Source organism: Alligator mississippiensis, chromosome 11 (assembly GCF_030867095.1).
Source record: "Alligator mississippiensis isolate rAllMis1 chromosome 11, rAllMis1, whole genome shotgun sequence".
NCBI lineage: Eukaryota > Metazoa > Chordata > Crocodylia > Alligatoridae > Alligator > Alligator mississippiensis.
In genome coordinates this window covers 14,391,399-14,405,283 of record NC_081834.1, presented here as the reverse complement: position 1 = coordinate 14,405,283, position 13,885 = coordinate 14,391,399, and the positions used below count along the sequence as shown (strand labels likewise).

The following is a 13,885-nucleotide window of genomic DNA, read 5'->3' as shown; positions in this document are numbered from 1 at the left end:
AACCCAGGCTGCACACAATAGCATTATTCTTTTGCAGGTTTAAATTTTCACATGGGAAGACATGCAGAACGTGAACATTTTGCACAGATTATAGATCAACTTGAGAAGCTCTGTAACCCTAGAAAAAATTACTTAGGAGAGAGATGTATTTTTATTTTTGGCCTAAGGCAGTATGGATGAGTGGATGCATATTATTATCATTTAATATTTACATGATGGTAGCCTGGGGCTCCTTTGTGCCGCACTAACACACACAAAGATAGTCTTGACTCAAATATCTTACAAGCCAAAAAGCATGTGGCTAACCGAGTTGAGAGGACTCAGACATGTGAATCTGGGGAGTCCATGTGATTCCTTAATAAAAGCTAGGCTCACATATGAAATAGAAAATCACTTTGTGAGGTGCAGACTGCTAAGGGAAACCAGTTTAAGTTTAACCCAAGCCACAGATAACTGTAGAGCCAGTGAAGTTTGCAAAGTACAGATTTGGGCTCTGGGTAAAGTCCATATGTCATCATTTCAGAAAGAGAAAGTTAGGTATGAAGGAAACCAAAATAGCAATTAAATAGGAATACAAGGTTTTCTGAGAGGCAAAATAAATTCCTATATATGAGATGTGGTTGAGAATATGAGCCAAGAAGTAGCCCAGCATTTGGTGAAATATGCCATAAGTGCAACAGAAAATATTATTTTTCCAAAGGTATGTGGAGAAGTCAAAGCCAAGAGTATCCACACTCTGGGAGAACAGCAAGGCAGCAACACACAGATTCCCTTGTAGGTACCGGGACTGCACAGCAAACTGTTTCAAACTGGCAAATACGTCTAAGCAATAATGGCAGAGGTGCATCCTTAAAACTGGATACTGGAGCACACTGCAATGTTATTCCAAAAAAAATATGCAATGCTGTAACAAAAAAAGCCAGTACAAGAGCAAGTAATTATTGCCATTTATTTAAAAGAACAGGTTCATAACTTTCCGAGCCATAAAACCAGGTAATTTACCTGGCAGTTTAATCCAACTTCCATTGAAACCATTGGGAACATTGCCATTTACTTCAGGAGCTAGGATTGGGGCTGAGTTCTAGGATTAAAAACTGGTCTAGACATGAACTTAATTAAAAGATGCTTTCTATAACTGCTACACAATCCTGCCCAGAGAGGTCAGACAGCCCACTAAGGAAACTCCAAGGTTTACAAAGTCTGGACAGAGATTTTGACATGAAGACAGAAGACTCATTGACTCCAGAGATCAATACACCAAGGGAAAAAATTCCATCAGATTTGGCAAGTAAATTAAAAATTGTAGAGAAAACTTGGGAATTACTGCAAGCGAGGACAACCTACACAACACACAGTGATTCTATTGTTATAATTAAAAAGCTGCTTAAAGCATGGATGTGCATTGATTCATGCGATTGGATGTTATCCAATAAAAACTACTAAGAAAGTAGCAGCTAAGTTCTTGCAAGCAGAATAATTCTGGCCATTAGACATAGGGCATGCACTCTGGCAAGGAGAGCAAGATGACCCATGCTTTGACCAGTGAGTGGTTCAAATGCATTAGAAATGCAAGTGAATAGCATTTGGGAGTGGTTTTATCTCTGAGCTATTTCAAAGAATAACAGCACAGATCTCTGAGGGATTAGGAGGTGCTCCACTTATTGGATAAGATCATTAACCCTCCTGTGGATTGGCTGGGGCTGAATCATTCTTAACAGTCCCATATTTGGCCTGGCAAGATTTCTCTTGGTGGTCCAAAGCTGACTTTCAAGGTCCCCATTGCAAACACCATCTTTGGTGGCATTTGGCAGCTGAGGCTATAGGGTGGAGGGGAATATCGGGAGGGGGAAGTGGGCCTTGGGCTGCAGCATTCAGTGCTGTGCATATTCCAAAGAGTGCTAAATTGCAGAGACACTTCCTTGATGTAGACAGGCCCCAGGGCTGTCTGTTATACCAGGGATTTCACCAGCCCCTGGAGCACTTAGTACTGAGCCTTAAAGACACTATTAATTTCTTCCATCCTAGGCTATGAGTTCCACACCAGGCTCCTTAGAGGTACAGCAGACTCCCACCTCTAATGAACTGTGTTTGAATTTGATTTGGAGATGTTACAGGAGAGAGTGGGAAGTTCAGGCCAGCATTTCACAGAGAATTAGAAAAAGACACTTAACACTGAACATTAAAAACAACAGTTGATTCATTACAAGTCATTCCAGCTAGACCCAGACATAGTTAAGGGTTGGATGACTGATTTAGGTATAATAATAGCAGTTCTCACAGTGCAGTGTGAAATGGATCCATGGAGATTTAGGGAGATGTTAGAGCATAACACAAAATACATTTACTGTAATATAGGTGTCTGAAGACGAGTTTGGCTCTTACAGGCTTTTGTAAATCTCAGGAGCTGCCTATCTGCCTTCTTAATGCCTCATAAATGCCTTTGTTAATTTGGCTCTATGTCTTTAAAGCAGCTGATGGAAAATGATGCAACTTTGCACTGGGAAGGCAGATATGAATAGGCATGTGTGTGATTCAAATTCCCAGTATCTATCCACCAGGTTTAAAATGATCTTGCTTAACTACTAAGCTAGTCTCACTGGTAGTGGAAGCATCTTCTGCAGGATGAGGTGCACCATTTAGGCTGAGGGAGAAAACAATTGCAATATCTTGGAAGTTCAAGAATAAAGCAAAGCACAAATAAACTGTCTAGACTGAAGAAGAGATGGTGACAACTGGGGTTTCAGTGTCTCATAAATCAGTTCTACATTCTTTTGATCATCCTAGTAGCCCTTCTCTGTGCTTGTTCCAGTTTCAATTAATCTTTTTTGAAAATGCATAACCAGAACTGTACATACTATTCTAGATAATGTTTCGCCAAGGGTCCTGGTACAAGGGGAATGATATTTTCCAGGCCTTACTGGAAATAGCTCTCCCTATGCACATCAGGATTGTACTTGCCTTTTTCACAGTTGTGAAAAAGCACTGATGCTTTATAGTCAAATGTGATGGAGTAATAGGTCAGGATATTTTCTCTTTCAAATGCCAGTTGAGGAGTTCCCAGATGATAGCAATTTTTTTTTGGTGGTAAGTCCCCAAACACACATCATTACATTTTATTCTATTGAATTTCATCCCTTTTGTATTTCTCCAGTCACCAAGGTTATCCACCTTGTCCTGTAGGATATCTCAGTCTGCTTCTGTATTGGTGATAACTCCTAGCACTCATTCTAACACACTCCTATTGTTCATGCCAACTTCATTCATGTAAATATGTGCTTGCTTCGGCAGAACATATACTACTACATATTAAACACCAGCTGTCCCTAGGCTGGTCCTGGAAAAGCTCCACTAATAACCTGTTCTTTGCAGTTTCCCTTTAACCAGTTCTTGTCTATTATATTTTCTCTACAAATCCCCATCTTCTCCAGCCTAACTAATGTTTCACTTCTAGTCAACTTAGGTATAACTATGGTGTAGACATGTCCTAAAATTATTTTACAGTAAGACTCCTTGGCAGGGTAATGGGGATGCAACAGATTTACAATGTCAGAGAGTGTAAAGGAACTTCAACATAAATGAGGCTCAAGCCCATCTTGTTCTCTGCTGAAGCAAGGACTCAAACAGGAGGAGGGAGACATACTACCATCACTGGGAATATGTCCAAAGAAACCAAACTGCCACTATACCTGATATACAGAACTGCTGCCCAGCCTCACAGATGTGTGGCCAATCCACTTGAGGACAAGTGGTAACAGCTGAAAGCCAGCAAAACCATGCCAGAGAGTCAGATATCTTCAAGGAGCAATGGGCTCAAGTTGCATCAAGGGAAGTTTAAGTTAGATATTAGGAAAAACTCTTTCACCATGAGGGTAGTGAAGCACTGGAACAGGTTACCCAGAGAGGTGGTGGAATCTCCATCCTTGGAGGTGTTAAAGACCCGGCTAGACAAAGCCTTGGCTGGGATGATCTAGTTGGGGATGGTCCTGTTTTGAGCAGGGGGTTGGATTAGATGACTCCTGAGGTCCCTTCCAACCCTAATTTTCTATGATTCTGTGACATCCCAGAGATATGGTGTTACACAAGTAAGTTGAAAAGGTGGCTGCTCTAGGATGGGGTAGGGGAGTAGGAAAATCTGTACCACAGCCAGCAGCAGCATGGAAGATGCCATGTGCAGAAGTGTTATAGGCACTGCAGTCACCAAGTGCAAGTTGCTCCCAGAACCCCCTTGGAATGAACAATCTTAGTAGCTCTGTCCTGAGACAACCTGCCTGATGTCTCTGGAGCCAAAATAAACTCTAAGTAATTTCACAAAGCATTTAAAATTGATTAGGCAGTGCCTGTTTCTCTAGTATCAACTAGATGACTTACACTTAGACTGAGCTAATCCAGGTGGAGTGCTTCTATCCCCTATCAAATAGAGGATAGAGGCACTCTTAGACTGAGCTAATCCAGGTGGAGTGCCTCTATCCTCTATCAAATCTGACTCCTGAGATCACTTCACTTTTAGAGTGAAATGCAGCTACGTCAGGTAGACAGCACAGCTGTATAATGGCCACACAGACTATCATTTCAAGAGAGCAAGAAGAACACCGGATTCACTCACATGTATGGGCAGATTTATGAAGGCAAAAAGTACTTAGCCAAATAAGAATCTGTTCAGACACAAGTGCTGATACCCCAGATCTGGGATAGATGGAGACCTCATGTGGCCAAGAGTCCTGTACTTTGTCCCACTGTGCTGAGACACTAATTCAGCCCTGGTTCAGGGGGAAGAATGACTCCTCCTGAATCATCAGCACAACTCCCTGTAGCCCTGAGGGGTTTCCTTGGATGAGGGGGCAGGGTGCCTGACTCATTGTCAGAAGTGCTGCAAGTCCAAAGTAGAGAAACCTAATTGCAGGGTGGAAAAGTCCAAGGTGGAAAAGAATCTCATGACCTTATCTCCCCCTGACAGCCCCACAACACCCCACACCATCACATCACATCTGCCAACAGTACGAGAAAGCAATGGTTCCTTTGGGTGCCCCTGCTTTGTCCACTTCCTTTCCTCTTCAGCCCACATCGGTCACTGGGGACTCCTGTGACCCTCCCAGCTGAGGGCAGAGCTGGACTGATGAGCTCCAGCCCAAGGGAGATCCCCACCACTTCTGCTGTATTTACTGGGAGGCCTGTAGAGCTCTGTACATTGCTTCCAAGCAGTCCTGATGGCCTCCCATGACATGTTGAGATAGAAGTCAAAAACACTACTCAGTAGTATGAAGTAGAATCCCTTCATCCCCTCATTTGTGTACTCCAGATACTATACTGGCTCAGCACATTGCTTACTGCCTGAGCACCAGACAATATTAATACCAAATACATGCCCTCCTTCCCCACACATTGTTTACTATGAAGCAACATGATGTTATTTATACAGCAAATACTCTCTAAAGCAGCAGGGTAATGCCTAAAGGGCAAATACTTTCGTGTACCATCTACTATACAGCAACAAGGTATTATTTACACTCCAAATATTCAGGAGAAAAGGAGCTGACATGCCAAATTCAATCCAGGGGCAGGGCATTATATAAGCCCCTGGTACTCAGCTGGTGAAGGGCATTATTTACAAGTTGGATCCTATGTAGCAGCAACAGCAGCAGAGGGTATAATTTACAATGGAGGGATATCATTTATGGACCAGTTATTAGAGAATGGAAGGGAATTCTCTGCTATACACCATCAAAGTGTATTATTTACAGGCTAAATGGTATAGAGTGGCAGGGTATTATTTACACGCCACGGACTGTATAGACCACAGTATTATTTATGGGGTAAGTAGCAACAGTGATTTGTCATTACATAGAAATTATCCTGTAATTTCTAAGAGATGAATGATGTGGTTATTGCTGACCTTGAACATATGCAATGGTAATTAATTTTGAACCTACTTCTGCTCCGTTATACTGCTGTGAATCCAAAGTTATCTGCTGAACTGATGGATTTATACCAGCCGAACATGAAGTTGAATCTGATCCACCATGTGTAATGATGACCGGCAGTGATCAGGACTTCCTGTGTGGCATTCCTGTGTTAGCACCAGGTGTGGAAGAGTTGCAGGTGACATGTGGGGATTACTGATGACTCCTCCTTCACAGAGGCTCCATTCAGCAAACAAGGGCCTTAGATGGAGAGGACTCAGTTTTAAGCTGTCTGTTTTACCAAATGTCTCATTCTCTCTCCCTTCCCAACTCTGCTGCCTACCTTGCTTTGGAGGCCTTCAGTGCTTTTTCTGGCAGGCTGTTCCACTGTTTCACTATACTTGTTTAATCTAACCTCCAACTTCATTTGTTGTTCCTTGAGCCATCTCACAAACATCTCCCTTTCCTCCTATTATTGCATACATTACTACAGATGAGGTGTGTGAATCCTCTGACCAAAACTAGCCCAAGGCATCCCATCAGCCATAGGCTAAAGGAATTGCCAGACCAGATCAAATCAATGGTCTATCTAGTGCAGGATCCTCTTTCTAGTAGGAGTTAGTACCAGCTGCTTTAGAATATGAAGCTGCCATCATGGAAAAATGTGGAATAAATTGCTGAGGAAGAAGTTTCTTCCTAATGCTGGGTACTTAGTGGTTGGCTTATGCTTTGAACATGGGGATCTATGTTCCATATTTTCCTCTAATGTAAGCTAGGTTTACTGGCCGTGATTCAATAGACAACTTTACCTCTCTCAAGCCTAACTATAAACACTCTTCTGCACTGTACCAGATACAGTTTCCTGTCATGGATACCCTGTCTTTACAAAGAGGTTTTCCACACTGGCCATCGCTTTACAAATGCCTCTTTATTTCTCCTGCCTTGTACTGCCTTTACTAAACAGTAAGTGCCCTGCCTCTGGGCTTTTGATATTAACTCACTGGTCTATAATGCACTTAGTCCTCTTTTTCCAAACTCTAACATCCTTTAGAAGAGTCTTAACTCCAGGACCATCACTTGATTATACAATGGCAAGCAGGACTGTCTTTTTCTTTTGCATGTATACAGTGGGGACAAATCCCCTTCCTTGGCCCTCTCTTATTGGCCTTCTTTTCCTAAGATATCCCTTCACCATCAGCCTTTGTAGCAGCTGCCCCTGCTTCATAAATTAAATCTCCCTCCCCAATCCAGCCTCCAAGGTCAGCAGTGTAGATTAAATCATCTGCACAATGGTAACATGGCCACTTTTGGTAACCAGGAGAGAGTAGAGCAACCGAGGACATCTCAAATTGCCTGTCTCTGAGTTCAGCCCCTCTGCAGCTGCAGACTCAGCCTTCTTCTGGCTTACACCAGAGCCCAGAATGGAGGCTGGCTGTGGACTCCCATGCAGGGGTGCTTCAGCTGGTGGACTAATCACTGCAAAGGAGCAACCCTTGTGGGCTTTGCCTCCCTCAGAGCAACACTGCTTCTGTCTCCTGTACTGGGTCATTGTCTTTTGACTCTCAAACATAGACACACTAGACTTTCCCCTCCCAGATACCTCTCTAGAAAGTACAGAATTGCAGAGAACGTGAAGTCTCCAGTAACCAATAGCTTTCACAGAGGACCATAGGTAGGAGATGCAGAACTTGAGCTTGTTCAACATCCTGACTCTGACCCTTCATTCCATCAAGTCACATCACATCCTTCTTCCAATAAAATAGGGTAAAAGCATACATCCCTCTCACTTAATGGACCACATCCATCACTAGGACAAGCCCATCAGGGCCAATAGTTGCAACAGGAATGGATTTATGAAGCAGGGGAACAAATGGTAGTGGCTCAAGTGAAGCAACTGATGTGCCTGCCAGTCAGTAGCCCTAAGGGTTTCAGATCAAGGTCAGACTGAGCCTTTGGGCATCATTTCACATCAACGCACCAATAATGTCCCTAACATTTTTCCCATCTGCATCCAACAGAACTCTCCCTCTCCTGTATCAGCTGCAAGCCTCCACAGGAAGGGGCAAGTTGCTCCCAAAGAAGATGTAGCAACTCACAGGCAAAAAGTGTAATTTTTTATTTGGAAAAAAAAAAGCAGCATCAGGAAAAATCTCAGCATGAAAAGAACCTAAAAAGCGGGACAGCGAACGCTACACCTCCTCCTTCCCCCCCACCCCCTGGTCTATTCATGAGCTCAACAAAAAGCTTCTTTAGGTTCATACTGTAAGTCCATTGAGGACGAAGGCGAGGGAGCCACTCACACACTCTCCCCTTGTACACACAGACGGAGCCCGCAGATCTGCTCTGCACACACAGGCTGAGCTGTTCTGCTCGCTCACAAGGAGGCACTGAGTTTTTAAAAGTAAACTGTAAGGTTTCCGTTGTTGCACTGGGCTCAAGTGTGTGTGTATGTGTGTGTGTATAAGTGTGTGTGTGTGTGTGTGTGTATGTATATATATATACACACACATACACACACACACGCAAAAAGAGAGGGAGCAGTTTATACACACACACATATATATGTGTGTGTGTGTGTGTGTGTGTGTGTGTGTGTATATGTATATATATATATATATATATATATATATAGCATGCATATATAATATCATTTCAAGAGAGCAATCTCTCTCTCTCTCTCTCTCTCTCTATATATATATCTCAAATAACTGCTCCCTCTCTTTTTCTTCTCCCTCTCTCACTCTTTAAATGGCCCTGAATGTTCTGAGCTGCTCTGCAGCAGTTGAGCTTTGGCACTGTATGTGGTCCAGACCCAGCTATGAACACGGCTTTTGTTGCTGCTGCTGGAAGCCTGGCTGTGAACTGCACACACTGGCTGGTTTGTTTCACACATGGAGGTGGAAAGGGAGCAGGGGGAAGGGAAAGAGGAGCCTGGGCAAGGCTGGCGTCATCTTGTAGTGGTAGAGCACCCTGCTCCAACACAGCAGGGGCAAGAGGGCAGGCAGGGAGGGGGAGGGGAAAAGAAGGGAGAAAGGCACCTCAAGTAGCTAAGAAAGATCCCGCTGGTTTTTAAAATGGGACAGCTATACGGAGCAGTTGGCCACAGCCCCTGCAGCAGGCTGCCAGGGTCAGGTCCTCAGCTCATGTAAATCAGGAGAGTTCCACCAAAGTCTGATGAAGCAGCTGAAATCAGGGGAGCTTTGCTGATCTACTTTAGCTAGGGATCTGCCACAGAGAGGAGAGGAAGAGAAAGCCCAGTAACAGAGCATATTTGGTTTCAGTCTCACTGAAGGTACTGGTTGTTATTTCCCAGACATTCAGCTAGTATATAGATCCCTGCTCCTAATCAGAGTGATGGATTGTCCACATGCTGGTCTGGTTTCCCTCTCAATGTAGGGTCACCTTGTCTTACTGGGCCTGGTTTAAATGATACCGCCATTCTTTTTCATTCACATTTCAATAACATTTTAGAATAAGGACCTGCTATTTGCCCTGAAGATGCAAAGCCTTTGATGACCGATAACATTAATACCCCTTTTCAGTTAGTCTCTCTCCTCACTCCCTTGGTTTCCTATCTGCTCAGCTCTCCTCCCCCACTGGTCCTCCAGCCCTGGTGCTGCTGTCAAATACCACTGCTGTATGTGGAGCTGATTACAGGAAACATTAAATAGCAATTCAAGTGGAACAGATGGAAGTTTCCCCCCAAAGGCCATTTGGGCTCTGAGAACACTTTGCCTGCGCGTGTAAATCTTCAGACTTCTCCACCTGCCTGATCCCAGCATTCAAATCTAACCTGCAAGAAACTTGTGAGCAAGCAACATCATTGCTTCTGCAGCATGTCTGCCCCTCCTGTGCTCTCTGACACCAGCTTGAAATGTCTCAGTGAAGGGGGAAATATCCACTTTGATCTATTGCTTTAGAGACAGAACAAGTCTCTCCACTTATAGCCAACATGGAAATGTCATATAGAAACAAAAGTTATGTGTGAGGAAATGGTCACCGCAAGCAATCAGCATTGACTAAGGAGCGAGAAGTATTTGAGAAACTTTTGACTGACCCAAATTAGCTTCTTCAGGTGTTAAAGCCGTAATGAGCAACTCCAGCTGGAACTGGGACACTGGCTTAGTTCTCAGATGTCTAAAAACTATTTAGGTGAGCATCACCTGTAGTTAAGGAGCCTGAAATATCTATTAAAATTAACCCCCTAAATGAGTGTTTAGTCTCCCCAGAACCAAAGCCCTGTTCTTCAATTGTACTGCCAATAGCTGGATACAAATGAATAAGGAACCAAGAGCCTGAGGAAGGTTCAGATACCCTCCCCTTCCCTCCTACCCCCTGCTATTTTCCTTTGCCAATCCTTCCTCCTTCTTGCAAAGCAAAAGGAAAGGCATTTGCTAAAAACTAAAAATTTAAAACTAAAGCCTTTATTTCTTGGCTAGGAAACTCCAAAGCTGAGGGTCAAGGTAGAGTAAGCTTTCCACAGTGCGTGTAAGAATGCTTGTTCTTTGGCATCAGATAGAGGTGCAAACTCTCCCAAGTAATGAATGAACTCAAGGAGAAAGTGCTGATGCTCTTAAGGGAGAAGAAGGCAGTGGGGAGAAATTCTTATGAATGCACAAAAACCTGCTCTCCCTACAAGTGGCGGCTCAAAAGTGCTCTGTCTGTGAGTTTATTCACAGGTACTTAGAGATGTTCTGAACAGCTCTACCCACTCTTTCCCTAGAGGGTCTGTCAGTCACTCTCAGTGGATCATGATTCTTGTAGAAGAAGGGATGAATTCTCAAAGCTTCAAGGATGAGCTGCTGCTATACCAGCCAAGCCCTACTCAGAGTTAAACATTCATTTCAGTTCCCCCCCCACCTTCCTCTCCCCTCTTTGTCTTCCTTATAACCAGTTAATTATCACTACTACTCTAGGAAACCAGCATGAGCAGTTTCTCTTTCCCAAAGCACTTGTCATCAGTGTGAGAACTGTCCTCGGTGCCCAACTGCCTACTGAAATCTGTCAAAAAGCAACATCAGTTCTTTGGGGGTGATTTAGGGGTAGGAGGGGGAAATCTAATCCCCCTCCCTCCTCTTCTTCACCTGTTTAATTTTGGCCATGCATTCTTTAAAACCAGCTGCCTCTCTTTTTCTGGCCAAGAGAACTAACAAACTTGACACACAGCTGCAGCTTTGGGCTATAAGCTTACTGTGCACAAGCCTTAATGGGATCAGTTGTTGGCAGAGGCCAGCAGTGCTAAGTAGCTTTGCTAGCAGAGGAGTACTCCTGGCAGCCTAAAACACTGTATATATTCCAGGGAAACTTCACTTTTGCAGGAGCTGTGTGTGCATGTGAGTGGGATTTCTCAGAGGAGTTTGGGATCAATCACTTCAGCAACTTCCTCACATTCCCCTGCCCACTAGGGAAACAACCAATCCACATATCTATACACTGCTTCCATAGGGACACTGAGAAAAGAAAAAAAAATGTTAAAAAACATGAAGACAGCGACGATGGATGAACGTGCTATACATTACCTTTAACAGTTCAGTGCAGTGCTTCAAGAATCTAAGTCCCATACACCTGGCAGAGAAGTTAGGGTGGGTTTTTTTTCTCTTGTGTGTGTTTGTTTCGTAAGGAAAGAGTGTGCCACTTCTTGCTCTGACTGTATGTCTTCTTCACAACCTCCAGATGGGTTTTCCTGCCTTTTTAGTTTTGGTTCCCCAGAAGAAATCAAAATTCCTTGTGTGGTGTGTCAGGTCCCTTTCAGGCAGTGTGGCAGGAGCAGCAGCAGGCTTGAAGAGTACTATATGTGAGTGTGGAAAAAAAGAGAGAGGGTTTTCAGCATCAGACCACGTTTAGCTGCCACAGGCTGTAAGACAGACCTTCAGACTCCTCCTGTCAGCCTCTTTAGATACCTCCTGGAAGAGCTGGCAGGCTAAGTGTATTGGATCCTCCTCTGAAACTCTCAGAGCAAAGGTAGGCAGGCATCCAGGGGAAATAACACATAGGCAGGGGGGAAATAGGAGGGCTTTAGGACAGACAGGGAAGCCCTGCCTCTTGGGTGGGAGGGTAGGGGGAACAGAAAGAACAGAAAAGAGGAAAAAAGATGACTAAACAAACTGCAAATAAAGAAAACTAAATGGGCAGGAGGGGTAGGAGAATCAAGGAGGCTGGGCTCTGTAAGTGGCTGAGAGAATAGGAGTAGTTCAAGTAATGAGAAGAGAAGAGAAGAGAAGTGTGTATGTGTGTGTGGGGGGGGGGGGAGATTATGCAAAATAAAAGAAGGTAAAGCTAATTAAGGAACCTGAGCAAAGCGGGTGAGAGTGTGTGCGCCTGCAATGCAGTCAATACCACTGCAGTCTGCCTGGGAGTGAGCAGATTTCCTCCGAGCAGCTGAGACTGGAGAGAGCTCAGACCCAGCACCACTTCACAAAAGTTTGGAGCACTCCAGGGTGGCTGGTCTGTGTGACTGAGCAAGAAGAGTGAAGGCTGGGAGGAAAGTCAGGCTAGTGACAGGAGGTCAACGAGATGCTGATGAGAGAATAAACCCATTCGAAGTCTGTGTGGAATAAAAGAGGTGGGAAAAAAGCTGAGCTAGCAAGAGCTTGGCAATGATGGGGAATGAAGCAGCAACCAAAAACCTCAAGTAGGCTGTAATAAATGCAGACTTAGTCCTCAGCTATTCTGATGCCATGGGAAAAGTGCTGAGGACACAAGAGATTTTAGTGCATTTTCACTAGTTTTCCTCACCTCTGAGTGGAGGGTAAGTGTTAGTAGCAGGCACCTAGGGTCTCTGGGTGGATGCAATGCATATGCTTTTGCAGATTTAAACCTTGGCCTATAAATGGACTGGGTGGTAGATTGTCAGTGATGGGACTCAGTACTGAGCCTGCAATGCCCCAAGTACCATATTGGCAGCAAAGACCTACGGTTTGATGCCATGGCTTGGGCAGTACCCGCTCTGTAAAAATGAACAACTCATCTGAGCAAAAAGAGGCGCAGAGAGCCCATTTCCCTACCACCGTGACTAAACCTGTTAAGTCCTTACATTAAGCACCTTAGGGGGAAAGCACCTTAATTGGTATTGGCGGTGTGATTAGGAGTGTCTGGAGTAATAAGAACAGCAAATGCATGAGTTCAATGGGAATAATTTTGTGGGCTGAGTTGCATCTGTGTCTCTGGATCCCAAAGGCCACTGCAGTACTTCATCCTCTTCTGCAATGGCTAACCGCACACTTTCCCTGCTGAGTATAAGGTTGGTGCATCATACACCCTACCTGCCCTTGCATAGCCTTCTCCAACCCACAGCCACCCCTTCTCAAACTTCTCCCCCATTTGCCCCTTTTGACTTAATATTAAATATCTGCCTTTCCCTCTGTTCCCCACGCCCTCCCTTTGCTTTCCAATTTTACGACACAATCATTTTTCCTCCCTTCATGAATTATTTTTTGTCCCATCCCTTATTTCAAAACCTGCCTCCTTGTCTGTTTCACATTTAAACTTGATGTCCAGAGTCATCTCACCATGCTCGTGCCCTTTCATGGGATCTGTATATCCATCATCCCGACAGCTAATGTTCTCAGATCACAGAGCATGGAGACACACTTCTTTAGGCAACCTGCTTATACGTAAGTAACTCCTCATGTCTTGAAGGCAGATTTAAGGCTAAATTATTTCCTCCACTTTTTCATCAATGCAGTGCTAGGTTTTAATTTAAACAACAGCTCTTTCCTAGGTTCCTTTATATTAGAGGTTAAAGGGGCACCAAGGGGAAAGGTGTTTAGTAATCATTAGAAAAGCACAACTCCTGTGGAATAGATTGCAACTCCTGCATTTTCTGTTTCCTGTTTCTTCTCCCTGCAAATCTCTATGAATTCTCTACGTCTAAGGACAGCCTAACTTACTATCAATGGGGAGCCTTTCCACTGAACGAATGGGCATTGCATGAGGCCCAGAGATAGCAGCTATGTTGCTTTCAGAGTTGCCAAGCAGAATAAATTAGC

General features: G+C 44.1%; 1 protein-coding gene across 2 annotated transcripts in view; it reads right to left on the bottom strand.

Moving 5' to 3' along the window:
- ACAN (aggrecan) overlaps positions 1-11,884 on the bottom strand; it is a 77,049-nt gene extending 65,165 nt beyond the window's left edge. The window contains exons 1-2 of one of the 2 annotated variants that reach the window (XM_019477903.2): positions 11,798-11,884; positions 11,417-11,685 (exon numbers count right to left, since the gene is read on the bottom strand). The gene's annotated coding sequence lies outside the window, so the exon portion shown is untranslated. The other variant, XM_059714591.1, reaches the window with a different exon arrangement.
- Positions 11,885-13,885: the final 2,001 nt, after the last annotated feature.